At 50.7% G+C, this 25,246-nt stretch overlaps 1 protein-coding gene across 6 annotated transcripts in view; it reads left to right on the top strand.

The window, feature by feature from the left end:
- Positions 1-25,246, top strand: part of ANKRD11 (ankyrin repeat domain 11) — a 180,257-nt gene that overhangs the window by 63,197 nt on the left and 91,814 nt on the right. For all 6 annotated transcript variants that reach the window (XM_039226799.1, XM_039226759.1, XM_039226776.1 and 3 more), the window contains exon 2: positions 13,267-13,350. The gene's annotated coding sequence lies outside the window, so the exon portion shown is untranslated. The remainder of the gene's footprint in view (positions 1-13,266; positions 13,351-25,246) is intronic.

The following is a 25,246-nucleotide window of genomic DNA, read 5'->3' as shown; positions in this document are numbered from 1 at the left end:
GTTGTGAGCGAGGGCTTCCCGTGTGCCTGCGCTGTTGGGGCTCTGCTGTGTGACACCCCCCTGCCCTCACGTGTTGTGACTGGTGGTTGCTGGTGCCTAGAAATGCAACTGACTTGTGCACGTTCGTTTCATATTTTGTATCCAGGAACTTCTCTTTCTGCAGGTGAGAAGGTAAAGGATGACACAGGCTGTTAGAATGTATGCAGGTTACCGCCAGTGAGTGGTGGTACAGTTATAATCTTGACCTGGGCTGTCAGACTCTGTAGTCTCTGGTCTTAGCTTGCAGCAGGTTGGTCTTGAGGAAAGTACTCCGGCCACAGCTGTGCACTGTGGTGGCCAATTGCAGGCGAGCACAGGGCACAGAAGGGCCATGAGCACATGGCGGTGTAGAGGTGTGGCCAGGACAGGGGGTCTCAAGGCCTGGGTCGGAGCGTGCGAGTGTGACCTGCCAGTTAGATGCACCCCCAAGAAGGTGTGTCACAGTAGTGAGATCTCATGAGACGCCAGACTTGAGATCTAAGATTTGGGGACTGTTGGTTCAGAGGTGACAGCGGCCGTGGGAGGTTAGTGGGCACCAGGCAGGGGAGGAGGAGGTGTAGGCGGGGTGGACAGTGTAGAGCAGGGGCGCTGCGGGAGGGGGTGACAGCCTCTGTGGTCCTGCTCGTTGTTGCAAACGTCAGGGAAGGAATCCGGTGTTAAGGCAAACGTGTTGGATTTTTTGGTGTATAATTGAAAGATTTTTTTGCAGCTTTTCACTTTTATTCTGTGCTGTAGGGTACATAAGCACCTTCCTTAACTCATGGTAGGAGAGCTGGGTCCCGTCCCCCACACGGTTTATTAATGGAGAGTTCTTTCTTAGTTTAGAAACAAGATTTGTCCTAAGGTTTTTGTTTTGTTTTGTCCTGTCCTTTGTCTTTAATTATGAGCTTCTCCTCAAGGAATTGAACATAGTTTATGTCACTGTTTTAAAAATGGTAGCCTACAAGTTGAGTTAGATTTGTGTGGATATGTGTTTTGTTTATACTGTTCTTTTCTTGCATGTTACCTTTTAGGAAATTGGGACGAGTGCTCAGTTTATTGACTATTACCATCTTTGGTTTAAAAAAATTTTTTTAAATGTTTGTTTATTTTTGAGAGACAGAGCACGAGCAGAGGACAGAGCAGAGAGAGGGAGACACAGAATCGGAAGCAGGCTCCAGGCTCTGAGATGTCAGCACAGAGCCTGATGCAGGGCTCAAACCCACAAACCTTTAGATCATGACCTGAGCTGAAGTTGGACACGCAACCAACTGAGTCACCAAGGCACCTTTGGTCTTTGGTTTAAGTGAAACTACTTTGAGTTTCCCCACTTTCCAGTCCCTTCCCCAGTCTCTTTTAGGGTATGGTTGATAAATGTACAATAAATTCAGAATTTTGTTCAATTAGTGTTAGCAAGTTAGTTTAAGAGCAAAACAAAACTTCTTTTTAAAGGAGTACCATTTTGGGGCAACTGGGTGGCTCAGTTGAGCATCAGACTTTGGGTCAGGTCATGATCTTATGGTTCATGAGATTGAGGCCTGTGTCAGGCTCTGTGCTATCAGTGTGGAGCCCACTTTGGATCCTCTATCTCCTCTCTCTGCCCCTTCCACGCTTGGGCTTACTCTCTCAAAGATAGATTAACCTTAAAAAAGGAAAAAAACAGGTACCATTTTAAACCCTTATTTCAGGATGTCTCAATTGACAATTTGCTAATTATGTAAGATAATTATAGTAATTTAATTGAAACAGATATGTGGCCAAAGCTTCTGGTTTGCAAGTATCTTGCACTTAATTGGCAGTGTTGAAAGTATTTTTTAACTTTAATTCTGAAGGAGATCTGCTGGAAGGAATATTCTGGTGGTCAGTCCAGAAAGGAGGCTCTGGGTGCCCTGCCCTCATGCATTTGGATCCAAATTTTGGTTCCTCCTTTTCATCTGCTTTTGTCTGACTCGCCCAGTGGCCGTCCTGCCTTGTTCTCTCCTGACACCCAAGGCACCTGTTGTTTGAGATTCCTGTCGATCATCTACCAGGAAGGAAACTTGAATTTTCATGTTTTAATAGAGGACAGTTTTACTCCACTTCTCACAATGGTTGGGGTGTCTCCTGTCAGTTTGGGGGAGGGTATGTGTGGATGTGCCAGTGTCGCTGTTTGGCAGTAAAATAGTTCATGGTAACACTTCAGCTGTGTTACTAGAATACACTGTCCTTCTGTAAATTTCAGCAGCTCTATCCATGAAGGGCTTCTCTAGCATACTGAATTAAATGCAGAAATGGAAGTGAGACAGACATGTTATTCCTTGAACTGATGAAATTGAAAGCCTGTTGGTTTGTGAAGGGACGGTGACTGCGGCCTGGAAGGTGGACACTGGGCCCCGAGCAGATGTCCTGTTGGAGGGGGAGCGGCACGCTGGTGTGCACACCCGCCAGTTCACTTGCTTGTGCCCTGCACCCCCTTAGTTCTTGAATTCTTCCCCCCCCCCCCCCAAAACCCCGGGCCCTAGCAGTAGGAAAGTCTTCACACATTCAATCACTGGCATCCAGAAGATCACTGAGCCTCCTCCTCAAATGCCGTGTGTGGTGTGCTTGCGTGAGTCTGGATTTGCCTGTCCACATCCCACCCTTTCATCAATGAGGGTTTGATCCTGTCCATCAGAGTGGACTTGGAGCCAGGAGACTTCAGCCGCGGGCGGTGGAGGGCAGCAGCGGCCACGGACCAGCAGACCCGGCCCGCCACGTGGGGCCGCAGGCAGCCTGCTCCTGTGATGGCACTTCGGTGGCTCCGGGGGCCTCTTCTCTTCCTTCCGCAGAGGAGGCCTCTTCAGTTTCTTCTGGAGGGCAGGCTGACGGGAACTCTCAGGTTTGGGGAACACTGCTTTCTGGCGATTGTTTCCGCAGTTGCATAGCTGGGGGGTTGGTTGGGATAGCGGGACCAGGTCAGAGTTTATTTATTAGATTTGCTAGGGAAGCATTTCAGAAAAGAAGTTTGCCTTCCTCATCCCCAGAGACACAGACCCTGAAGCACCTTTGGGGGTGGAAATATGGAGGAGATAAATCACAGGTGATTTAAGTTTTTGAGACTCTGCAGGCATCTCCTGTGGTTTCAATGCCTGTTTCCATCTAGTGGGTGGGACAGGGCAGTGAGGGGGGGGGTCTTACATTCCTGGAAGCTTCTGCCCTTGGAGGTCAGTGGCCTGTGTGGGTGTCTCCCCTCAGGCACTGTGGTGAAAGAGAAGAACCAGTGAACATTCCTGCCCTGTACCAATCCCAAACGTCTCTCTGCCCCTTTCCAAGTTTGACTGCTTTCTGTGCCGTCCTTGTGGCACATCCCTCCCCATTCATCCCTGTCTCTCCCTCGCTGCCCCTTGAGGCAGATCTTTGAACTTGAGAGTTTAATCTTGCTTGAATTGGGACAAGTGAGTGATACAGATATAGATAGAGATATTTTTTAATGTTTATTTTATTTTTGAGAGAGAGGGAGCACAAACAGGGGAGGGGCAGAGAGAGGGGGAGACACAGAATCCGAAGCAGCTCCAGGCTCTGAGCTGTCAGCACAGAGCCTGACGCGGGGCTCGAACTCATGAACTGTGAGATTGTGACCTGAGCTGAAACCAAAAGTCAGACGCTTAACAGACTGAGCCACCCAGGTGCCCTTGATATTTATTTTCAATTTGGTAATAATATATATATATATATTTTTTTTTTTATTTTTTTTTTTTACTGTTTTATTTATTTCTAGGAGAGAGACAGAGAGACAGCGTGAGCAGGGGAGGGTCAGAGAGAGAGGGAGTCACAGACTGAAACAGGCTCCAGGCTCTGAGCTGGCAGTCAGCACCGACGCGGGGCTCGAACCCACGAACCGCGAGATCATGACCCAAGCGAAAGTCGGACACTTAATCAACTAAGCCACCCAGGCGCCCCGGTAATAATATATTTTGAAAGCTTTGTAGGTGGTGGTGAGGTAGAGAAAAGTCTTTTTTTTTTTTTTAATTTTTAATGTTTTATTTATTTCTAGGAGAGAGAGAGAGACAGCGTGAGAATGGGAGGGTCAGAGAGAGAGGGAGTCACAGACTGAAACAGGATCCAGGCTCCGAGCTGGCAGTCAGCACAGAGCCTGACGCGGGGCTCGAACCCACAAACCGCGAGATCATGACCTAAGCGAAAGTCGGACGCTTAACCGACTAAGCCACCCGGGCGCCCCGAGAAAAGTCTTTTGTAACGTGTCACACAGAGGGGCGTCTACACTGTCAAGAAGCTTTAACTCTAAAGGAGAAATTGGACACTTTACTTAAAGAAATGTACTAATTTGAGGCTGGTCAGGAGCTCTAGACCCGATGAGGGAGTGGCTTTCTGTGGAGTCCTGATGTGTCCCTGCTGTGCTCGGTGGAGTGGGTGGGCGGGCGTGGTTCGTGACACCCATGGCTCAGGTGGGTGTCCAGCTCCGGCACCAGCTGCCCCTCTGCCCACCTGCCACTGCCTGTCCCTGTGCGACTGGCCCGGAGCCATCGCGCTTGGCATGTTTCCAGGACACGCGGGTTGAGTTGGCCAGGGGTCTCACGGTATGTGGTGACCAGGTGCTAAGTGACCAAATATGTGTCACCTGCCTTTCCACACAGACCTCCTCAGCCGTCTGGTGATGCCCACTCCTGAATTTTGTGTCCACATGACAGTTTGAGTGGGTATTTTCACGTAAACTTGTGGCATGTGAAAAGTTTCAAATACAGTGGACTTGATTTAGAAAAAAAGAAAGAAGGAAAGAAATGTACTAATTTGGGGTGTCTGGGGTGGCTTAGCTGGTTAAGCGTCAGGTGTGACCCTGTGACGCCGGGTATAGTGCTGGGTGTCCTTGAAGGACTTGGGAGGTGGTGCAATGGTTGCCCTTTAGCCTGAGTGGGAGGGGCACTTGGGGACGGTCTCCGGAGGCCAGCAGCGTGATCTGAAAATAGGGAACAGTACCCGTCCACTGTAGGAAAGTGGTGGGCTGTGAGGTCAGCTTGGTGGCCACCAGCTCAGGATCTAGTAGGAGGCACAGGGGCGCTTAGCACGTGGCAGCTCCCTGCAGTTGTGTCTTTGTTTGTGTATGTGCATCTTTAAAAAAAAAAATGTTTATTTATTTTAAGAGAGATAGAGTGGGGGGGACGGTGGGGGGTGGTGGGAGGGATGGGGAAGAGAGAGACAGGGAATCCCAAGCAGGCTCCATAGCTGTGAGTGCAGAGCTGAATGTGGGGCCTGAACCCATGAACCGTGGGATTATGAGCTGAGCCGAAATCGAGAGTTGGGACGCTTAACCGACTGAGCCCCCAGGTGCTCCTGTATGTATGTGTGTCTTGCATCGTGATGTAAAATGTTTCTCACTCAGCGTTTGAAATTTGAGCACTGACGTACTATACTTCTTGTTAGCGCAGGGACTGCCATAAGTATGAGAGAGGTGATTCGGACGTGCCAAGTTCACTTCTCAGCATGGGGAGTGAGTTGGAGTAGAGATAAAGAGGTTTCATAACTGTAAGTGAAGAACTACGGACAGTCTGCTGAGTTAGGGCCGTGGGGAGGAGTGTGCTGAGAAGCTGGAATTGACAGAACCTGTCAGGTGACCTTCGAGAGAGAAGGGGACAGCAGGTTTCTGGCTTGGAGGACTGTCTAGACCATGGGGCCCGGGCCGCGGGTGCACTGCCCCTGCAGGGATAGGCACACTTGCCTGTGGGTGTGTCTGTGATCCGGCTGGACTTTGAGAGTTCAGTGGGGAACTCTGAGTTGGAGAAACGGAAGGGATTTAACAGCATGGTAATTAAAGCCACAGAGGGCAGATAAGATCGTCCAGAGAGAGAGGGGAACCACATTTAAAGGAGCAAGTGGAAGAGGAAATCTAGCTCGTGAAACAAAGCGCTCATAGATTTGGGGAGACAGAAGGGGGTGGTTGGTCGGGGTGAGCGTCAGGCCCCACTCCTGGTGTAGATGGAGGGTGGAGCTGCCTGCCCTGGTGTTTGAGGTCTGAGTCCCCTCCTGGAAGTGCCAGCTTTGTGTCAGCGTGTGGGGGGAGGGGGAGGGCTTTTTTTTTTAGGTAGGGACTTACGACGCGCGCGCCCCCCCCCCCCCCCCCCCCCCCCCCCCCCCCCCCCCGGAGCCCTGGGTGCCTGGGAGCTGACGGTGTGTGGGATCGCCCTAGGGCCTGAGCTTGATCCTGATTTTGAGGTAAATGATTCAGCCTGTTAGAACCTGGCTTCTCATCAGAAAAATGGTCAGGTCCCGTTATGGGAGGGTTGTCAGGAGGTAAGTGAGGTGCTGGGAGGACACAGCACGGGTTAGTGGTAGAACCTGCTGGGGCCACCGTCCTGCCTGTCAGCGCTCATACAGGAGGGACGTAAGTGCACGTGAGTGGCAGGTGGCAGGCACTCGGGCCAGCTTGCTTTTACTTGTCTTCTGCATTTCACCTTGGCTACTCCAGAGTGATTCCTAACCAAGAAGCAGACCTGAGTGGGAGTTCCTGGCGTTAGACATCGTGTTAAAGGGAGGACAGAGTTGGGTGTGAACTCTCCTGGCTGGGGAGGGTTTGCCGAGAGCCTCGGATGGAGCTTTGGAGGACTTGGTGGCTCGCCACCTCTTATTCTCCCATCGCGTGTGGGGGCTCCATTTGTGATCTGAGAAAAGGTGGGAGAGGAGTCTGGTCCTGCTGATGTCCCTCTCATTCCACAGGCTGGACCTCAGGGGAAGCCCTACTTCAGGACACACCCCGCAGGGCTGCCGTGGGGGCCGCCGTGCAGAGCACCTGTTAATCGGTCACTCATTCCACAGGTGCTTCCTGAGCTTTGCCCTCCTTACACCAAACATCCGGCGGGACAGGGAGCCTGGCTGCTGTGAATTGCCTGCTTTTGCTTGGTCTTAGCTCTGTGGGTGGGAGGGGCTGGGGGTCGTTCCTCACAGGCCTGCACTGCCCCCACCCCTTTACGTTGTGTTTGGTCTTTGTGTCCTGTGTCCTTGTGTCCTTGTGTTCAGCTGTGCAGAGTACTGGCAGTGGGTCCGTGCGTATTCTTGATGAAAAGAGTACATTTGAGGAAAATAGTGTATTTTTCTTCTTTAAGATTTTGTTTTTAAGTAATCTCTGCACCCAGCTTGGGGCTCAAACTCATAACCCAGAGATTAAGAGTCTTATGCTCCACTGACCCCCTTTGGGGGTATATTTTTAAAGGAAACCATGTTATGTTGCATATTGAAGAATCTTAAATTTTTGGAACTAAAGAGGCTTAGGGATTCTCAAATCTTAGTCCCATTGTTTTATAGGTTGATAGTTTGAGGAGTATTTCTCTCTAGTACTTAAAAAATCACCCTTTCAGGAAAAGAGAAACCTGGAAAACTTTTATAGTTCTGTAAGTTACACTAGATAGGATGTTTAAAGGAAAGTATTTTTTTTTTTTTTTTACAAATAGTTTATTGTCAAATTAGTTTCCACATAACACTCAGTGCTCATCCCCACAAGTGTCCTCCTCCATGCCCATCCCCCCCTCCCCCCCACATCCATCAGTCCTCAGTTTTTGTCAGCATTCAAGAGTCTCTCACGGTTTGCCTCTCTCCCTTTCCCCCACCATTTCCGCCCTTCTTCTCCCCCTTGGTCCTCCGTCAAGTTCCTCCTAATCCTCCTATACGTGCAAACATATGATATTTGTCCTTCTCTGCCTGACTTATTTCGCTCAGCATAACACCCTCAAGGTCCATCCACGTTGCTACACAGGCCAGATTTCATTGTTTCTCATTGCCATGTAGTATTCCATGGTATAGATAAACCACATCTTCTTGATCCATTCGTCTGTTGATGGACACTTAGGCTCTTTCCATGTTTTGGCTATTGTGGAGAGTGCTGCTATGAACATTGGAGTACAGGTGCTCCTATGCCTCAGCATTTCTGTATCCCTTGGGTAAATTCCTAGCAGTGCTATTGCTGGGTCATAGGGGAGTTCTATTGTTAGTCTCCTTAGGAACCTCCACACTGTTTTCCAGAGGGGCTGCACCAGTTTACATTCCCACCAACAGTGTAGGAGGGTGCCCGTGTCTCCACATCCTCGCCAGCATCTAGAGTTCTGTGATGTGCTCATTTTAGCCACTCTGACTGGCGTGAGGTGGTATCTCAGTGTGGTTTTGATTTGTATTTCCCTGATGAGGAGGGACGCTGAGCATCGTTTCATGTGTCTGTTGGCCATCTGGATGTCCTCTTTGGAGAAGTGTCTGTTCATATCTTCTGCCCATTCCTTCACTGGGTTGTTTGTTTTTCGGGCATGTAGTTTGGTGAGTTCCTTATAGATTCTGGATATTAACCCTTTATCCGATATGTCATTTGCAACTATCTTTTCCCATTCCGTTGGTTGCCTATTAGTTTTCTGGGTTGTTTCCTTGGCTGTGCAGAAGCTTTTAATCTTGATGAGGTCCCAATCATTTATTTTTGCTCTTGATTCCTAAAGGAAAGTATTTTTTTTTTTAAATGTTTTTATTTATTTCTGAGAGAGAGAGAAAGACAGCGTGAGCAGGGGAGGGTCAGAGAGAAAGGGACACACAGAATCTGAAGCAGGCTCCAGGCTCTGAGCTGTCAGCACAGAGCCCGACGCGGGGCTCGAACTCACGAACCGTGAGATCATGACCTGAGCCCAAGTCGGACGCTTAACCCACTGAGCCACCCAGGCGCCCCTAAAGGAAAGTATTTTTAAAAGATGTTTATTTATTTACTTTTGACAGAGCAGGGAAGGGGCAGAGTGAGAGGGAGAGAAAAATCCCCAACAGGCTCCTTGCTGTCAGTGCAGAGCCCGGTACAGGGGCCTGAACCCATGCACCATGAGATTATGACCTGAGCCGAAACCAAGAGTTGGACCCCTGGCTGGCTGAGCCCCCGCCCCCGTGGCGCCCCTGGAGGAGAGCATGTAGCTCCATGTCCGTCTGTCCACCTCTTCATGGAGTGCTGCTGCCTTTGGTCCTGCTGTCCACGAACACAGGACCCCCACTTACGTAGGTCGTCCTTCCGACGGCAGAGAGGTGTAGTTTTCAGCGTGCACGTCTTCCACCTCTTTGGGTCAGTTTGTCCCTAAATACTTGATTCTTTTTTTTTTTTTTTAATTTTTTTCTTTTTTAAGGTTTTTATTTATTTCTAGGAGAGAGAGAGAGAGAGACAGCGTGAGCAGGGGAGGGTCAGAGAGAGAAGGAGGCACAGACTGAAACAGGCTCCAGGCTCTGAGCTGGCAGTCAGCACAGAGCCCGACGCGGGGCTCGAACCCACGAACCGCGAGATCATGACCTAAGCGAAAGTCGGACGCTTAACCGACTAAGCCACCCAGGCGCCCCCCTAAATACTTGATTCTTTTTGATGCTGTTGTAAATGGCGTTTTCCTCATTTCTTTTTCAGATTTTTCATTGCTAGTGCATGGAAACACGACTGGTTTTTGTATATTGATCTTGTATCCTGCAGCTTGCTGTGTGTGCTAATCTTTTTTTTTTTTTACTTTAATAGTGTTTTATATATTCTTTGGGTTTTATGTTCCTTTCTCAAGGTGAATTTTCTAGCTGGATAGACCCTTTTAGTTCAAGCTTTTGCTGCGTCTGGTGGAGGTGGGTTTGCATTTCCTGTCTTTGTCCCTGATGTGGTTGGTATGTGGCTTCTGGTAAGGTCTCTCACTGCAAGTCTTGTCTGTCTTACGTGGGCTCTGGGCGTGGGGGGAGAGAGCACTGGTACAGGACGAGAGGAGCCCACCTGATGCTGTGCTCCTGTTGAATGGAAGACACTGCCCTCAGGTCGCTCATTCTGTAGGATGGGAGCAGGGAAGTGTTGTGAGAGATTGCAGATACGTGAGTAAGTGGTCGTTTCGTTGGGGCTTCACACCAATGAAGTGGTCTAGTCACTGCCCAGATTTCTGTTGTCTTCGTATTTCCATTGCCCGGGACCCTGTCATCAAAGGGTGAGGTCAGCAGTGCACTCCAGAGATGGGCAGATACGAGCATATTCATGTTTCGTTTGAGTTTTACCCATAGAGTATGATGCTGATTAGGAATTCTATGAGTTTGCTAAGAGCTGGAGATACTGGTACTATTTCCTGACTTAGGACCTCAGAAAAGTTGTTTTACGTTCTTGTCAATCAGGATTTCAGCGTGTGTGTGTGCGATGTGTAAAAGACTGTCCCTCGTGGTGGCGCACCATATTGAGGGTGAGCAGACAGTTGGGGTGCTGGGGAACGCCTTGAAAGGCAGCGCAGGGTGGTGGTCGGTGGGGTCTGGGTTAGTCCTGCCTGTAAAGAGCCAGCTGGTTTTGCATAGCGCTGTCCTGTCCACGTCCTGTGGTTGTGGGGGCCCGTTCTCACGGCACGCTACCAGTCCCTTTCTCTGCTTTGATTTCATGCTTTGATTCTCCTGATTTTGCAGAATTACCCAGTTTTTGGTCTACAGGGTTTCGCTTTTTTTATTTTCCTTATGGCTATCCATCTGTTTATTTTAAAAACTCATTTTCAGGGCACCTGAGTGCCTCTGTCAATTTAGCGTCTGACTCTTGATATAAGCTCACGTCACCACCTCATGGTTCGTAGTATTGAGCGCTGAGTCAGGGTGCACTGAGCGTGGAGCCTGCTTGAGATTCTGTCTCTCTGTCTCTGTCTCTCTCTCTCTCTCACACTGCCCCTCACCCAGTTGCACACTCTCATAACGAAGGAAAGAAGGAAGAAAAAGGAAGAAAGAAAGAAAAAGGATCCTTGTCATTTTTCTTACAGATTGTACACATCAGACTTCAGCACTTGTGACTCTTGCCTTGTCCACACTGCCAGTCCTGGTGGTGGGAACATCTCCCTGTTGCTTTAGATGGATTTTCTGCGAGGCCACGTGTCATGGTGGCCTTGCCCTCAGACGGGGGTGGGCCCCCGCCCCATCTTTTGAATGCTTCCTCTGCCTCTCCTACCTGTCCACCATTTGTGTTAACACTGCCATTTCATGTCTCCATGGCCTCTTCTGTACTCTGTCCTCACCAATGTCTTTGTTTCTGGGCAGGGAACACACTCTGTGAACCCCAAGGCTGTAGGCCTACAGAAAAAGGTGTGGTCCCAGCACACCTCTGTTTGAGAACAGAACCCGACTGTCGTGAAGGTGGAGGCTTCGATGTGAACGTGTGTGCACGCATGTGCTGCAGGGAGTTTTTCCCATGTCAAAATGTCTCTTTCGTGTGTACTCCTCAGAGATGGGGTCACTCTGTCAGAAGGCGTAACTGTTCTGGAGGCTTTTAATTTGTCTTCCAGAAGGAATTGGGTTAATTACCAAAGTATTTTCCTTTAGAACGACAAGACTTTTAGACTAGGATTTAGGAGACCTGGGTGCTCTTTCCAACTTGCTTTGAATTCCCTGTGTAGCTACCGACACCTAATCCTGATTTGGTTTCCTTGTTTGTCAAATTGCAGTTGGATCCACAGCCCTTGTTCTCTGACCTTCAGGGGGCTTGTGATGGTACCCCGAGTGGTTCTGGCTGTCACAGCCTGGGGGGTGCTGCTGGCACCTGGGGACCCGGGGTCAGGACTGCTAGTCAGCAGCCTCCCTCAGTGCCCAGGACACAGAGGCAGACCTCGCCTTGAATGCCAGTGCTGCTGAGTTTGAGAATCCTTGGGTTAAGAAAACCTCAATTTTCTTCAAAACTGTAATGGTAGATATGATTATTTGCTGTATTCTTGGTGTAGGCATTCATCATGCATCCTGTGTTGTTTTGTAACTTTTTTTTTAATGTTTATTTTATTTTTGAGAGAGCACGAACACAGGATGGTTATAGAGACACAGAGAGAGAGAGAGAGAGAGAGAGACAGAATCTGAAACAGACTCTAGGCTCTAATCTGTCGGCACAGAGCCCGACACAGGGCCAAAGCCATGAACCATGAAATTACTGACTGAGCCACCCATGCGCCCCCATAACTGTCTTTATAAGAAAATTGAAGGGGCTCCTGGGTAGCTCAGTCAGTTAAGCGTCCGACTTTGGCTTAGGTCATGATCTCATGATTTGTGGGTTCAAGCCCCATGTCGGGCTCTGTGCTGACAGCTCAGAACCTGGAACCTGCTTCGGATTCTGTATCTCTCTCTCTCTCTGCCCCTCCCTTGCTCACGCTGTCTCTCTCTCTCTCTCTCTCTCAGAAATGGATGAAACATTAAAAAAAAAATTGAGAAGCTTAATCACATACTTGTTGCTTTTCAATAAAACCAAGCCATGTGGTGCGCTGGAATCGGCTTTTCCTTGTTTGTGTTTCCTAGTGCTTGAGGTACGTGCTAGCTTTGAGAAAACTCGTGCAGGAGCACAGGACAGAAACCCTCACCCAGCTGCAAGCCCTGGCCAGGACACCACCCAGGTCTCCAGCCCCTGAGGGCGGGGCTCGGGCTCCTGTGAGAGAGCCTTCTCCCTGCCTCCGTCCACCAGCGCCAGTCCCTTTCTGACTCCATACTTCTGAGATGTTTGGAGACAGAAGAGAGTGTGATGTTCTGATGCGGTTGTGGAAGAAAGGTTGTGATGAGTCGTGTTTTTTATTGTTGTACCTGTCTTGTTTTATTGTGGAAGGTCTCAGAGCCCTCCTAGGAGATGATACAGTTTATTCCGTCAGGTTTCCTCATGATACTGTGCTGTGATCTCTCCTTTTCTTACTGGCAAGGACACAGTGGCCGCTTGATTTATTTGCTAAGGTTGGGGACTCCATGAGGAGGCTGAACATGGGGTGGGGGCATCAGGTGCTGTGGGAGCCAGGGGTGCCCGTCACTGGGGCTTTGTAAGCCAGAGGGAGGATTTATGTTTTCTTCTGACTGCGACAGGGTGTCCACAGAAGATGCAGAACGCAGGACTTTGAAAAAGGGTCAGTAATTGTGAGATTTCTGTCACATTCTATACAAAGAGAAAAGTCAGTGAGTGGGTCCCTTTAAGGTCCCAGTCCTGAAGCCCCATCTGCAAGGAGACCCGTCGGCCACTGAGGGTTTTTGCCTTCACCTGCCTCCCTGGGCGCTGCTTTCCAGGAAAGACCACTGAGAACAGAGATTCTTGCTTGGATAGTGTCCTGAAGCAAGTCATCAAGTGTGAGCCCCTTTCCTAGGCCCGTTCTCCCACTGTGACCCACACCAGCCAGACACACATTTCGAGTCCTTTTTCGTTGTCTGTAGTCCAGCGACAGGAAGGATGGTGGTCGGGTAGGAAGTGCTTGCTCCGCCTGGAGAGACTGGGACTGGACAGAGAACTGAGGTAGAGCCATACGAGCTGATGTGCCCCTCTCGTTTCAGAGCACACCCAGCGCTGCCCGGGAACGCACCCAGTCGGATTGCACACACGGTCTTCGTCAGCATCAGCTCTCAACTATGGACTCGGTAAATACTGTATTGCACTGCTGTTCATCAGTTTGTTATTTTCCTTTGTTTGTAAGAAGGGGCATGAATCATGCTGGACTTCCACAGTGGCTTTCGTGGGGTTGATGGCGCTGGCCGAGTGTCTGGGTCTTGTCCTGGACATCATGTGGATGATGGATCTCAGAGCCGAGATGCCATCGTGGTGAACTGTGGGTGCTCTGGTGTCCCAGTGAGGTAGTTCTACGGAGCCCAGGCTGGTAGACTGGCATGCGAAGGGGGTTTATTTCTGTTCAACCTCTTTATTTTTGTTTGATTGAGTGATTGATTGAGAGCCTGAGCAGGGGAAAGGGGAAGTGGGTGGGAGAGAAAGAGGGAGAGAATCTCAAGCAGGCTCCTCGCTAAGCATGGAGCCTGACATGGGGCTCGATCCCATGCCCCTGGGACCATGACCAAAGCTGAAATCAAGAGTGACGCTCACCAGAGTGGGCCACCCAGGGGTCCCTGCTCAACCTCTTTATCTAAAGTGGTCTATGCTCAAGGGGCCTGGAGACCCTCGGGACCCCATACTGACTACTTTGTTTTGTGCTCTGTGCACACTGCATGAACACTTGGCGTGAAGAAGAGCTTTTCGAGTCTGAGAACTGTCCCCTCCTCTGGCAGAAGCTGTGGGGGCTTGGCTGTGCTCGGGTCTGGTGTCCCGTGTGTCTGGGCAGCTCCTGGTGGCATTTCTGGAAGTTAGAGGCAAGCCTGTGTGGCTCGTGGGTGAAGGAGGGACCTTTTGCAGGTTGCCCTGCTTGCTTGGTTCCTTCCGGGAATTACTGGCAAGGTTTTGAGAGGAGGGCCAGCTGCGCCCCTAAAGACCCGGGGTCCGGTCTGGCGGAACATCTGTTGCCCCAGGACAGCGTCCCTCCCCACCAGGGAGACGTGTTGTGCCAGCAGGCAGTTTATTTCCTCTAATATGTAGGTAAATAACGGTTGAAAAGAAAACTCTTAGTTGATTTTAGCGGTTCATACCTGTACCAGGCATTAGTGTCTTAAAGCAAAGTGTCCAAAGACACACTAACCATTTTGTATCGTGTTCCTAGCAGACATGGAAGAGACCTTTCCCTTAATCTGAAAGACCCCCTCCTTTATCTCAGCCATCACTGAATCAGGCCGTGGGGAAGCTTCCTGGCCTGTCCCTTTGACTTCTCCAAAGTATTTCCTTGGAAATGGAGATAAGGTTTGACGGCACGGGAATCTTGGATGTCCCCGAAAGTAGGCCTAGATATTTGTCTTCTCTTAATCTGCAGGATGATCAGCGGTTAGAAGGAAGCCAGTGTGGCTGTGGATTGGTGATCGGGTGGGGTGGCGGGGAGCTCTGTAACACCGGGGAGTGGCGCCCAGGGGTAGTTCCCAGGATGTGCGTGTGCCCATCACTGCAGTAGGGCAGCCGTGGAGAGAGAGGTGCAGGAGAGAAGGAAAAGCTGGGCTCAGAGGGAGAACCAAACCCACTCACACCAGGGGGCAGAGCTCTGTGCTTGTTTGAAAACTATAATATTGTTCTTCATGTATAATGAGGAAAAAGGAAACGCCGCTTAAATTAGATTTTTGGTAACTATTTGGTGATTCAAAATAATGTATTTCCTGATTAAAAGAAAAAAGTTACTAGCCACTCTTTGCCAGTGAATTTGTGGGCTGGCCCGGTGTGTGGTGTGAACAGATGGGTTAGTATTTAGAAGGTTTTCAACATGGGAAGGATGGACTCTTTTGACCACAACACAAGAATAACCCAAAGTGTCTCGTGCCATGTATAACTTTTGTGAACCATAAATGGGTAATATTGATTGTAGTGGTCTTTTAACAAAAGGCTACTTAAAACAAAACGAGTGTTGAATTGAATAAAGATAAAGGTTCCTGTTAACTGAGGCGTGCTGTGGCTGCGGGGAGGCCAGGCTCCCTCCTGTGTCAGAAGGGGTCAGGCCCACGGCAGTGTGCATAGCTTGCTGGATGCCCTCCGTGACCGTTCCTGGACTCAAAAGGCAGAATTTGAAAAATAGAATGATTTCATAGGCTCTGTCATAATTTTTCATTGTTATTCACATCATTAATTAATTTTCGTTATGATCCCTCAGGTGGAATATGAGCCATTTAGGTCAGGTAGGAGAAGAGGCAGGCTTGTTAAATCCCTTGAGCATTCAGTCCTGTGCTCTTGTCTCCAGCTTGGCTGGATCCTGGGCTGGTCTTGCCCGGAGCTGTTTCAGGCATGGCTCCGTCAGGGGCCCAGGGGCCCGCACAGCCTGCGTGTGCCGGGCCGGCTGACCTGGCTCTGCCACTTTCTGTTTGCGTCTTCAGACCATGGGTTCCTCCCCTGTGAAATGGTAATGGTGACACCCATCTTAAAGATTTCTTCTGAAATTAAGTAGCACTGTTAATGGAAATAAAACTCCATGAAAATGTAAGCTTTAAAATAATTAGATAATTTTTTAAACCTTTCTTTAGTGTAAAACTAGTTTCAGCCGACAGCTGGTACGATTCTTGCTTTGTTAACATCTCTCTTGGTAGAGGGTTCTGGCCTCTCCAGAGCAGGGCTGACAATTGAAGTGGCTCTTAGTGGCTCACGCTTCAACAGGGGTAGGTGAGTGTGCACGAGAGTCAGACTTGGCGTCCCGGCCCAGACCCCTGGCAGTGTGTGTTAAGTGTCATGCTCGTGCTTGCTGTGAGACAGGAGTCTGGAATTATGTTTCCAAAAACAAAATAATTTCTGAAAGTAGCATGTTATAATAATAAAGGTAGTTGCTTTTAAAAATATTTATTTATGGGAAAGCACAAGTAGGGGAGGGGCAGAGAGAGAGGGACAGAGGATCCAAAGCAGGCTCTGGGCTGACAGGCTGACAGCAGCAAGCCCAGTGTGGGGCCTGAACTCACGAACCGTGAGATCACGACCTGAGCCGAAGTCTGATGCTCAACCCGCTGAGTCACTCAGGGTCTCAGAGGTAGTGTTTATATGAACAGAGGTGTAGATTTTAATGGTTTATACTTTTAGTCGATCACCTCTAAATAGAAAAAATGATTGCTTTTTGAATTGGTGATACCTTGAACTTGCAAGGCGTGATTTCAGGTTCCCTGGGTGCGGTGCTGAGCTGGGCGCCCTGCATAGGCGGGGCTCACCGTGGAGAGGTGTGCACGGCTGACACTTGGCCCTGTGACCCCAGAATCGCAGGGACTAGAGGTCTTGCTGACAATAGAACCAGGTGCCCTCCTGCCAGCTGTGCATGTGCTGCTGACATCGGGGACCACCCTGAGCAGCAAGCTTGGAGGGTCCCCCTTTGGACCCAGAATGCTTTGCCACCTGGTATTGAAACAGAGAGAAGCTCTCTCGAGTTTGTGTGGTAGGAGTGGAAGTTTTTCCTTACCTGGCTGCCTGCCCCGTGCTCCTTGGCTGTTAGGTGTAGTTCATGGTCACAGCACATGTGCCTGCCCCTGAGCTCCGTCCCCCCCTCCCCACTGGCTCCATGGACTGTGAGCGGTGCTGGGTTGGATTTGCAGGTTGTAAGGAACTTGTAGGTCCTCCTGCTAATTCATTTGCCTTTTAAACAAAGAGGGTTTGCTAGGGTTTAAAAATAGAGAACAAAGCATACTTTGCTTTGTTATCAAAGAAATATGTTTAGCTAATTGTGCCAGTATAATTTACTGAATTTTTTAGTATGATAAATTCTTATTGTATTTTTAATCCTAGGGAATATCCTTTGGCTACGCTCCCTTAAACTAAATAAAAAGTATATTAGATGTCATTAGAATTATATTTCATTAAATGCATGTTTTTTGGTTAATATTAAAATTAACAGTGTGTTCATACACTTTACCCTAAGGTCCTGCTCTCCCCCCACCACAGTGCTTGCTGATGGGTAGAACTTGGGTCTTCTTATTCCAAGATACTTGGAAAGCTGGGAGAATTCATGTGCTCAGGGCAGAGAGAGGGCGTGGAAAGTAGGCCCGTCTAAGCTGAAGGGAAGGCCTGAGCCCGTGCCTGAGCCCACACCCCAGCTGGGAGCCCACATCCCAGCTGGGAGGAGTTCTGCCTTCTGGGGCCTTTTCCCTCTGGGTTTCTAGCAGGAATGGGCCTCTGGGCTCTGGGAAGGATTTCTGGACAGTTTGTGATAACTCACTTTTTGGTTACAAATTGCTGTTATTTTCCTTGCATTTTTAACTGTGAGGATGCTTGTGGAGCCTGTGCTTATTTTTTAATACCATTAAATATTAAATATCTTTAGATTTCCTCTGTGTGTTGTATTTGAGGATGAAGAGAGATGCTTATGTCTGCCTTGGAGTAGGTGCTCCCTGAGTTCTGTTAAAAGTGAGCTGGATTTTTCTTCTGGAAGAGCACGTCTTCCCTTCCCTCTGTGCCAGGCATCCTGTAACACAGGGGTGCGGGCTCGGTGCAGCATAGGGAGATCTGCTAGAAGAAGTCCACGTGCGGCCCACGTGGGTCTTGGTGAGGAGAAGAAGGCAGGAGGAAGGAGTTGGAGGGCTGTGTCTGAGGAGGTGGCTGCCTGCTGGGCCTGAGGAGAACAGGTCTCCCGATTGCCATTTGCGCTGCCTGTTGGGAATAGAAGTTTGGGATAGCCTTCTGTCCAATGAAGGGCGGTGGTGGGCTTTGAAATGTGCCCCATTCTGAGTTTGAGATTGTGGTGTCCGTTTCATCTGAGCCCGTCTGTGTCCTCTTTTCGAAGCCACTCAGGTCTCCCCCCAAATACCAAAAGAGGGTACCAAAGACAGAGCAAAGTGCTGGCCATGGTAGCAAGTTTGAAAAGAAGGCTGAACAGACTAGCGGTCCTGCCCCGGGGCCTGTGACTGTACCAGCGAGCGCCAGAGGCAGGGAGGGCAAGGTCTGGGCCGCACGGCCCTGGGCCTTTGTGCAGCTGAGGCTGCGGTGCGTTGCCAGCATGGAGTCCTGAGCCTTGGCCCAGGCAGGCCCCCCCCTCCTGTGCACCTCGCTTGAAGGCAGCCGGGTGTGGAGCCTGGGCGGGCAGAACATGTTGACTTTGGCAGTGGGCAGCTGCCAGGACTTTGCTCGCCGTGTGACCCGGCGTGGAAGGCTCTGCTTCCAAACACAGGTGCACCGTGCATACGCATGCGTTTTCTTTCTTGACACTGACCGCTCCGTGTTTTCTTTTGTAGCTCTGTGTAATGTCTCCTTCCATTTAAGCTTGGATTTCCCTGCCTTGGGCCTGGTTGAAGCTCCTATGGGGCTCAGAGGGAGGACATTCTGCTTGGGCAAGAATAGGAAAAGAGGTAAAGAAGTAAGGGAAATGAGAAAAGGGTTCATTTGGAAATGAAATGACACTTTTCTTTTGAAGCTTTTGGCTTTGTTGACCTTCTGCTAACGGATGGTTTGTTCTTTGGAAACAGTAACGCCTGGGTTCCTTGTCCACCTCGGAGCATCAGAAGGGAGCAGCAGCTGTGAATCCTGGGGATGTTTGGAGGGCAGAAAGGCAGAGCCAGCGCGGTGGGTGAAGGCAGCGTTTCCCGCAGCGCCAGTCCGCTCGCCTGGGGGTGGCCCCAGCCGGGCAGGCAGCCTGCAGCCGCTTTGCAGGCCTGGCTGAGTCACTGCCGTGGCTGCTCCCTGGGGTCTCCTCCTTTGTCCGTTTTCTTCATCTCCTGGATGCAGTCAGCCTTTTTACAGGTCGTTCTTGTTCATTTTCTGCCAGTAGGAACCAGAGTTTTAATCATTGTGTCCTAGTGACCAGCAAGATGCTGCCTTGGAGACAGATGACCCCATGAGAACGTCACATGGTGCTCAGGTGGCTGGTCCAGTCCGGTGCCTCCGTGTGCCTATTTTGTGTTAACGTCAGCCCCGCAGCAGAACAGCGTAAACTGTAAAGAAGTGAGATTGAAATTAGGTGTGACCACATTTGATTAAAGAAACCCTGCAGGACTCTAGGGTGCGCTAGCCTGGAAGTACCGTATTTTAAACTTCAGTGTTGTAATTAAAATTTCCATTCACATAAAAAGCAGTTTTCGTTCTTTTAAAAAGTTTGCGGTCTAGCTCCCCTCCCCCCACACTGTGTGCTCCCGTTTTCTTTGTGCTTTTGCACTTTCGTGGGCAGAGTGGCTTACAGGGAGCCCACGGGAATATTGGCCACAGCTTGGGGAGAAGGGATAAAGACAGAGTGGGGTCCCCCGCGAGCGTTTGTGAATTGGGTGCTGCGGCCCATTGGCTGGTCAAACTGGGATTCCCATGGACACAGATGTGTCGGGGGGCAGACAAGTTTTATAGTTGGGCCTGGGGTGGTGTAGCCAGAGAAACTCAATTTTGCGTGGTTTTTATAGGAAAAGCTATGATCAGGTGTGTAGGCTCACATTACAAAAAATTCCTTTTGGGTTTGAAGCCCTTTTCTTGGAGTCCCCTGGTGCCTGGGCCTGTTCCTAGGCCGCCGTGTGGCGCTCTTCCCCCGGACTGCTGCTCTCCGGGGCTTCTGTTCCCAGTCTTCCCTTGGAGCCACCTCACCAGAGGCCAGGTTGGGGCTTCAGTGTCCCCCACCTGTAGGAGAAATCACACTCAGAACACCTGTGTCTTCCAGTTATGCCCTCACCTCACATTCTCTTCCCCCCACCCCTACTTTTTCTTGGGTTTTCCAAAATAGGAAGCATTTTCCACGTTAAAACAATTTTTTATATAAATTTTTAATGCTTATTTTTGAAGGGGAGAGAGAGACAGAGCATGAGTAGGGAGGGGCACACACACACACACACACACACAGAGAGAGAGAGAGAGAGAGAGAGAGAGAGAGAGAGAGAATCTGAACAGGCTCCAGGCTCTGAGCCATCAGCACAGAGCATGACACAGGGCTCAAACCTATGAGCTGTGAGATCATGACCTGAGCCGAAGTCGGACGCTTAACTGACTGAGCCCCGCAGGCGCCCCTCCACTTTTCCCCCTAAGAGTCCAGGTCTCAGAGATGTTGAACAGTAGGATTTTGAAGGTTCCGTAGCTGATTTGTGGCAGAGTGAGTGTTGGAGTCTCGGGTCCTTAAAGGAACACGGGAGATAGTTGTGTTAGTGTTGGACTTGAGGGAAGATAGGAGGAAGCTGGTGGGAAAGGATGAGGTGTGGGGAAGTCCAGGAAGGGAGTAGGCAGTACGGGTTTGCTGTGGCAGCTGGCTTTCCCGGGGACCCTCATTTAGATTTGTCCCATGGTCATGCCACAGGCACATTTGCTCATGTTTAAGGTCTGTGCGTACGGGGAGAGGAGGAGGTCTCATCCCCAGCACCTGATGCTCCCAAGCTTTTGCTCCTGGGTCGAAGTGATGCCCTTAAAATGGGCCAGGTCCGGAACAAGTCCCGGGGGCAGGGTCAATGAAACCTGGGTCCAGGGTGAGGCCCATTTCTAGAGGCTGTCCTTGCTTCGGCCTGTCGTCCCTTTCCTTCTCTGTTGTCCAGGGACCTGGCTGCTGGGTCTGGCCTTCTCTGCCTGGTGGGGACACTGATCAACGTGGTTGGCACTTTCCACACCTTTGCCCCTTGTCTCTGTTCAGCTGACAGCCTGAGACAAGTGGACTTGGAAAGCTTGCCCCCGGCATTTACAGAATGCTGCCGCATCCTGAGGGCCGAGGCCTCATCGGCGAAGAACCCTGGCAAAGGCCTGCGGTGGGCGATGCCAGTGTGAGGTCTCCTGGCCAGCAGTTCACCCAGAGCTGGTTCACTGACTATGTGAGCCTGGTACTTTTGAACCGCAGCTGCGGGGGGACAACCATGATTTTCCCCCCACACTGTTCATGGCATCCTTGTCCTGACCCGATGACCCATCCATCTGGCCCTCCTCCCCTCCCCTTTCCTCCCCTCCCAGTTAAATGAAGATGGAGTGTTACTATACGAACAAATGAGTGAGTTTCTCTGCTCTGTCTTTGCTGTGGGTGGCCCAGGGGCAGGGAGCGGGCCAGGCCAGTGGGAGAGGCACAGGGCAGTGGTCAGGCCTGCTGGGCTCTCTGAGGTTCTCCCTGCCCGTTCTCCCCCGACCACTCTCTCCACGCCCCTCACCTCTCCTCTCTGCTCTCTGCTGCTGCCTCTGGAGCATTTCGTTGAGGAACTGACACGCTCCAGCAGGGCACAGCCTGGTGTCCTCAGTGGTGCTGGCCGAGCTCTTAGGAGACACGTGTTGCATCTCACCACCTCCACGTCTGCTGTCCCACCCCGAGCTCTCCTTGTCCTTTCTGTCCCCTGAGGTCCTGAGCAGCAGGGGTGCATCTGTCTCCCTCACCACAGCCGTCCTTTATCCATGGCTCACGTTCTCCTGGGGGCTGCGAACTTCTATTTCTCCTCCAGGACTGCCTGTAAGGTCAAGAGCACTTCAAGTGCTTTGTAACTGGGTTTTTTTCTCCCCACAGTGGGGAGTGCCAGGGAGGTGGTCCTGTGCCTTGGCAATAAGCGTGTGCCCCTGCCTTGGTGTGAGGCCTGGGGACAGTGCTGTGGTCGTAGTGTGGGTCGAAGAAGGGTCGTGTGGAGGCCATCCTGCCTGTGCTCTGGTCCAGAGTAAGTGGGTCCTCAAGGGCTTCCGACTCCGAGCGCTAACCTCTTGCTGTGTGCTTATAATTAAGAAACAGAAACAAAGTGCGTAACTGCATTCAGGACCTTGGTGATTTTCTGCTGGAGACCAGTTGAGGCTCACTGCGATGCATCTAGTGTGTGGGGGAGGGCTGGGGGAGCGCAGAGGGTGCAGCGCCCCAGGGGCCCAGGGTGTGTGGGCGGGCCCTGAGGACACTTTGGAATTCCAGTAGCACATTTCCTGATAAGGAACCGAAGGCACACACCCTGCCTGGAACATAATCATCTGTGTCCCCTGGAAGTGTGTTAGGCAAGTCACTGCTTGAGGTGATGCTCTATCACTAGCTGTTTTTGCAAATGGCACTACAATGTATTTCTCTTTATTACCTAAGTGGGGCATCTCTTATAAGCGACTGAAAATTATTTGAGAACACAGATTCTGGGAGGAAAGCTGCTCTGGGATTCATTTAGAAATACCTGTGGGTGGGGCACCTGGGTGGCTTAGTCAGTTAAGCGACCGACTTCGGCTCAGGTCATGATCTCACCGTTCGTTCGTGGGTTTGAGCCCCGCGTCGGGCTCTGTGCTGACAGCTCAGAGCCTGGAGCCTCTTTCAGATTCTGTGCCTTCCTCCCTCTCTGCCCCTCCCCTGCTCACGTTGTCTCTCTCTCTCTCTCAAATAAATTAAAAAAAAAAAAAAGGGGGGGGGGACTGTGGGAAGTCTAAAGGAGAGAAGTTTGTTACGTTTTCCCTCCTACTTTGCCCAGGTGCCACCAGGCTGTCTGACAGGTGGTGTACAGGGAAGCTCCTGTTCTTGACCGTGACCTAGTCACCGCCTGGAGGGGAGAGACCATTAGATGCTGCTTTCTGCAAGTCTGATTTTCAGTTTCATTTAAAATGACACACCGCCTTTCTGGTGGCCCTGCCAAAGAGCTCACGTTGCCTGCCCAGGAGAAGAGGTGCCAGCCAGCGCCTGGCAGTGCTTTGATGTGGCACCCTGTCCACACGGGCTCTGGAATGGCCCCTCGGGGTTGGCCTCTGTGCTCCTGGAACATTGTGCGGGGCGGGGGCGTGGGCCCGGGGATGCTCGGAGTGGCCCCCGCTCATCTCCCCCTTGGGGTTCAGGACAGGGACCGTGGCTGCGTCCTCTCAGGGACAGGGCTGCATCTGCCTCAGGACTGAGCGTGGCCTCTTGTTTGCCTCCCACCCTGTAACCCTTTGTTCCTGAAGGGCCCTGGAGAGACCGCGTGTGACGCTGTGCCTCTTTGTCCCGTAACAGCCGAGGAGCCTTACATGGGAGCACAAGGTGTCTTCACGGCAACGTCTTCTCGCCCTTGGCTCCCTGCCTGTGGCCTGTAGTCATACAGGCGTCTTAGGTGTCCGTGTTCTCAGGGCCGGAGCACCGCCTGCCCACAGATCTGTGCCGATGGCTGACTTCCTAGAGGACTCCTTTTCTCAGGTGCCTGTTCCCAGTGGGTCACGCTGTCCCCCAGTGAGGCCAGGCCAGCTGCCTCTCGCTTCTGATCCTGTAATGGGTCTGGCTCCTGAGTGCTGTGTCCCTGAACAGATCTGCCCCTCTGTGTGCCCTGCAGCACACGCTCTGGACCCCCCCGGAGACTGTGGGCCTCTGTGCGTGTGCACTTGATACTGTTGTTTGGGGAAGTACCTTTTCTCTTTTTAAAAAAAATCTGCAAAAAAATTTTTTTTTTCTAAAAAAAAATTTTTTTTTTTTAATGTTTTATTTATTTCTAGGAGAGAGAGAGAGAGAGACAGCGTGAGCAGGGGAGGGTCAGAGAGAGAGGGAGGCACAGACTGAAACAGGCTCCAGGCTCTGAGCTGGCAGTCAGCACAGAGCCCGACGCGGGGCTCGAACCCACGAACCGTGAGATCATGACCTAAGCGAAAGTCGGACGCTTAACCGACTAAGCCACCCAGGCGCCCCACTTTTTTTTTTTTTTCTAAATTTTTTTTTTAATGTTTTATTTATTTCTAGGAGAGAGAGAGAGAAAAATCTGCAAAATTTTATTAAGCAATAGCTGGAGAACTTTTACAACCTTAAATCATCGAGGAAGAAAAGGAGATTAATGCATCTCAATAATAAGGACAGAGAATAATTTGGGGGCGCCTGGGTTGCTCAGTTGGTTGAGCATCCGACTTCAGCTCTGGTCATGATCTCGCAGTCCACGAGTTCGAGCCCCGCGTCGGGCTCTGTGCTGACAGCTCAGAGCCTGGAGCCTGCTTAAGGTTCTGTGTCTCCCTCTCTCTGTCCCTCACCCACTCATACTCTGACTTTCTCCCTCAAAAATAAACATTAAAAAAAAAAAAAAATTTTTTTTTTTAAAAAAGGACAGAATAATTTGAACAGCCTATGTCATTTTGATGGAGAAGTACTTTTTAAGCCACCGTCAGCTACCTAATCCTGGCTGGACGTTTGTTAAGGTCAACAAACCTTGAACTGAAATGTTGTTCAGTTTCCCCATTAAAAAAACTGGAATTTTGGCTTCTCCTGAGGTATCTCCCCCGTACAGCACAGACCTCCCAGGAAGCAAGACCGGGTGGTTGGGACATAGTTCCTGTAGGGTCACCCTGACACCCGCGAGTGACAGGGCCACACGCTGCTTGGGGTGGGTTGGCCTGTGTCAGGTATTGATGGCCTTCCTAGAGCAGGGAGAGGGAGCATGTCAGGCATGAGCAGTGTGCAGTCTTCCCGCCAGTGCGGGCTTTGCGGGAAGTGTCTTACCTTTCACGTTACGTAGTTCAAAGCATTGCTGTGTATATTACTGCAAAAGTGTCACTGCGGTTACCCACTGTCCAGGTCATCTGGGTGACCCGGTTGGCATGGTTTGCACTGCCAGTCAGGAGCGTGGGAGGACTGGAGGATGCAGTGTCTCTGGTTTGTGCCTCCAGCCTGCCTCAAACCCCCCACCGGAGGGTCCCCGTCTCCAGAGCTCCCTTCACAGATCACCAGACCTATGTGCTCCAGATGGTCCTAAATTTAAAATGGGCCAAAAGTAACTTGAGGTTGTTGCTGGGGGAGTTGGGGGTGATCAGGGACTGGGGCAGGAGTGGGATTTGGGGTGAGTGGGGGACTGAGTTTCTCCCGCCTCTACATTTCTCAGCTTGTTCTGCTCAGGTGTCTGCCCAGCAGTTTGAAGAGGTGTCCACCTCAGGACACCATGCCAGGGAGGGCAGCCCACGCTGTGGTTTCCCTAGGGCCCCCGCAGGGCACCTCCTGGTCCACAGATGTGCAAGGCCCTTGCTGGGACCCCTTGGGATGCACACTTGAGTGTGTCCTGCCCATGTGCCCGTGCCCACATCATTATCTTTTCTTTCAGAGACCACACTTGCGATTCTCCAGCCCGGGTTTAGAACACTTAGGATTCACTGGGGACTTTA

The sequence above is a fragment of the Hyaena hyaena genome, unplaced genomic scaffold (assembly GCF_003009895.1).
Source record: "Hyaena hyaena isolate Hyena2069 unplaced genomic scaffold, ASM300989v1 scaffold_1, whole genome shotgun sequence".
NCBI classification, from domain to species: Eukaryota; Metazoa; Chordata; class Mammalia; order Carnivora; family Hyaenidae; genus Hyaena; species Hyaena hyaena.
The sequence above is the reverse complement of the archived record's forward strand: the minus strand, read 5'-3'. Positions and strand labels throughout refer to the sequence as shown.